The sequence below is a fragment of the Herpailurus yagouaroundi genome, unplaced genomic scaffold, assembly GCF_014898765.1.
Source record: "Herpailurus yagouaroundi ecotype Mexico unplaced genomic scaffold, PumYag 188, whole genome shotgun sequence".
Taxonomy (NCBI): domain Eukaryota; kingdom Metazoa; phylum Chordata; class Mammalia; order Carnivora; family Felidae; genus Herpailurus; species Herpailurus yagouaroundi.
In genome coordinates this window covers 15,882,698-15,885,847 of record NW_024412419.1, presented here as the reverse complement: position 1 = coordinate 15,885,847, position 3,150 = coordinate 15,882,698, and the positions used below count along the sequence as shown (strand labels likewise).

The following is a 3,150-nucleotide window of genomic DNA, read 5'->3' as shown; positions in this document are numbered from 1 at the left end:
GAGTGTGGGGCTGTGCCCCCTGCTCCGAGGCTCGCTCTCCACCTCTGTCTCCGTCAGCATCCCCCCCCCATCCCCTTTCTCTCCAGCCTGGCACAAGAGCGAGGCAGGCTGGCTGCCTTGGAAGACCTGAGCTCTGGTTCCCAGAGCTGCAGAAGCAGAAGGGGAGTGCCCTGAGCCAGGGGACCCTCGAGGGGCTTGGGATCCTGCCAGCTCTGCCTGGCCGTGATCACAGCTCTCACCTGGCTTTCTCCCTCCACCCCCCCACCCCCCAGCATCATAGCACCCTGTCACCCAGTGCCTTCTTTGAGCATCACCAGCTCTACACCTGCTGGCGGAGTGCGGGGGTGCGTGTGAACGCACTCCCAAATCGGGCCCTTGGCCGTGTTACCGTATACCTGCTTTGCTTCAAGCCTGGGCTCACAGCTCTAAGGAGAGGCACTGAGGCCTCTGTGCCCCTGAACTTCTGGGTCACTCCTCTTGGCACCTCGGTGTGTGCTTCCACATTGGCTTCCTGCTACCCTGGGTGCCTCCTGCAGGCAGACGCTTTATTATGACCCAGCACGAGGCATGCGCTCACTGCAGAAAGGGAGTCTTTGCCTTTGGGGTGCTCCCTGTAGCCACCTGGAGCTGCTTGCCGTCTTGCTCTGAAAGTCAAGCTCGAAGCTTATTCACGGTGCAAGGCACCCCTGCACCCTACAACAGAGGCTCACATTAGAGATGGACGATAGCTGGGGAGCACGTGGAGCGCCCGGAACTCTTCCAGGCGGCTGGAGAGCGTGCCAATGGACACGTGCGTGGTGGAGCAGAATCTGAGGAAGAGAAACCTGTAGCTTCCTTCTAATCCAAGCGGAAGGAGGGCTCGCATCTGCTGGAGGCTTCATTCACCATACAGAGCCCGAACGTGGAAACAAACCCCAAACAGGACAACGGAGAACTAGATGGTGACACGCTGATGCAGTGGAATACTCCTCCGCAGTCAAAGAAAGGACCAGCTGCTGTTCCACGTACAATATAGATGAGTATCACAGGCAATGCGTTAAGCTCAAGAAACCAGACACAAAAGAGCCCCGATGGCATGATTCCATTTATATAAAGTTCAGGAACAGGCAAAGCTAATCGATGGTAATAAAAGCCCGTGGTGCTTCTGCTGGGGGTGTGGGATTGGCAAGGCAGGAACATGAAGGAAGCTTCTCTGGAAGGTTCTCTGGCTTGATGTAGGTGGTGATTACAGGGGTGTATGCATACGTAAGGCAATCATCAAGCTATACGCTCCAGATGAGCATATTCTGTGTATGTTATTCTGCAATAAGAAAGTTAAAGTGGGGAGGGAGGCTTTTAAAAGAGCTTCTGAGATTCTAATTAGTTCCTTTAAACCCCACTGTAGCTTTTTCAGCAAAAAAACGAGGGAGGCCCACATGGCCTACGTTTTCTTCGGGATCCCAGAGGATTCTAATTTATGGGCAGAGAGGCCCAGGGCTAAAGCCTTTCCCAGCCGTGGGCCGAACAAGATCAAGCCGGCTGCCTCCCGGGTCGGCAGCCCGATGCAGGGCCCGTGCGCCGGCCAGGAGGGTGGGCACCGGGCAGAGGCGTCCCGATGACCCTTGGCCCAGAGCTGCAGCCGGACCCCGCGCCTCCTCTGGGTCCTGGGAGCTGCCCGGCGCAGCGGTGTTTCCAGCGCTTAGGGCCGGGAGCTAAGCCGCAACTCCGCTCCAGGAAAATATTTGTTCAGGGACTTGGCACCACCAAAGAGGAAATAAAAGCCACCGTGGAGTGAGCAGGCGGCGCTGCTGCGGGTTGCTTTGTCTGCCCCTGCAGACTGCCTCGGCGGGCCCTGAGGCCCCGGGATCCCGCCCCACTAACAGGCCTGCTCGAGAGCCGAGCCTGGGTGCCAGCTGTGCGCTCGTTCATTTCAGGAAATCATCTGTCAGTTCCGTCAGCAATCGCTGTTGAAACCCACCGTGTGCCAGGCATAGAGCTGGGCCCTGGACGCTGTCGGTGAACCAGGGCCTGTCCTCACCTTCCAGGCCATTGTGAGATAGTGTTGGGGGGTGGGGGTGGCTGACGGGCGGAAGAGGCCTCACAGCGTGATAGGAGCGCCTGCCTGACAGAGGTGAGGCCAGGGTGCTGGGGAGCCAGCCAGGCAGGGCGAGACGGTGAGCAGCGGGGGAGGGGGCATGGGCAGGCGCCTGGTGCCAGGCTGAAGGAGGAAAAAAGCAAAACTAAGAGGCAGTCGGAGGGGCTGAGTTTTCCAGGTGGATGGAACAGCATGGCCAAAGGCCCAGAGGTAAGAGAGAGCAAGGGGCTCTGCGTGGAAAGCGGATGGGGCTGGCTGTGGCGGACCCAGGAGTCGGGAGACTGGAGGGGAAGCAGCTGCTGGCGCCAAAGGACCTCCCAGTGTGAGCGCAGGAGCATGGACTTTATCCCCAGGGCAGCAAAAGTTTTTGTTTGTTTTGCAACATTTAAACACATTGATTTTGATTCTTTTTGATATAGAAAAGTACAAAGAAGAAAACTAAGTCGGCCTCAAATCCCACCACCCAGATATTTCCCGATGACATTTTTAAAAGTAAAACACTCTGTGCACACGATCAGAAATCCAAGCAGAATAATAAAGTACGCAGTGAAAAGAGAAAGCCTCCTCCTCCACACCTGTCTCTCGCCAAACGCAATTTCATTTTGGAGGGTTTTGGTGTGTGCTTCCAGAAATTTTTCCATGCGTATACTTGTGAGGATAAGCCTATGCTTTTTCAAGAGTTGCACCCAAAGGAATGGTTCCAACCGTGGACATCTGTAGCTCCTTTTCCCGACTCAGTGTCACCTTGGTCCCTCTCCATTCTTCTTAATGTCTGTGGAGCATTTCGCAGTGTGGACAGAGCATTAGTGACTCGACTCTCCCCTGCTGGTGGGCATCTTATTTCCAGGCCTCTGCCCTGGTGAACACCGTGGGAGGGAGCCTCCCCACACCTCTGTCGTACAGCAGGTGTATCATACAGACATGACGAAGTGTTCTGAGTACAAACCATGGGCCCCTTTCTAGCAGTGGGTCCTGGATGGAAGGGGATATCCCTCACGATGACCCTCCAAAAGTTTCACCAATGTGCCACACCTGTCACCATACCCACACGACATGCGAGAGACTCCTAGACCACC

General features: G+C 56.0%; 1 long non-coding RNA gene across 1 annotated transcript; it reads right to left on the bottom strand.

Annotated features, from left to right (window-relative positions):
• Window positions 1-1,071: 1,071 nt before the first annotated feature.
• Window positions 1,072-2,020, bottom strand: LOC121044569 (uncharacterized). The gene is made up of 2 exons (XR_005797362.1): window positions 1,958-2,020; window positions 1,072-1,300 (listed from the first exon to the last, which is right to left on the bottom strand). It is a non-coding gene; the product is annotated as an uncharacterized LOC121044569 (long non-coding RNA).
• Window positions 2,021-3,150: the final 1,130 nt, after the last annotated feature.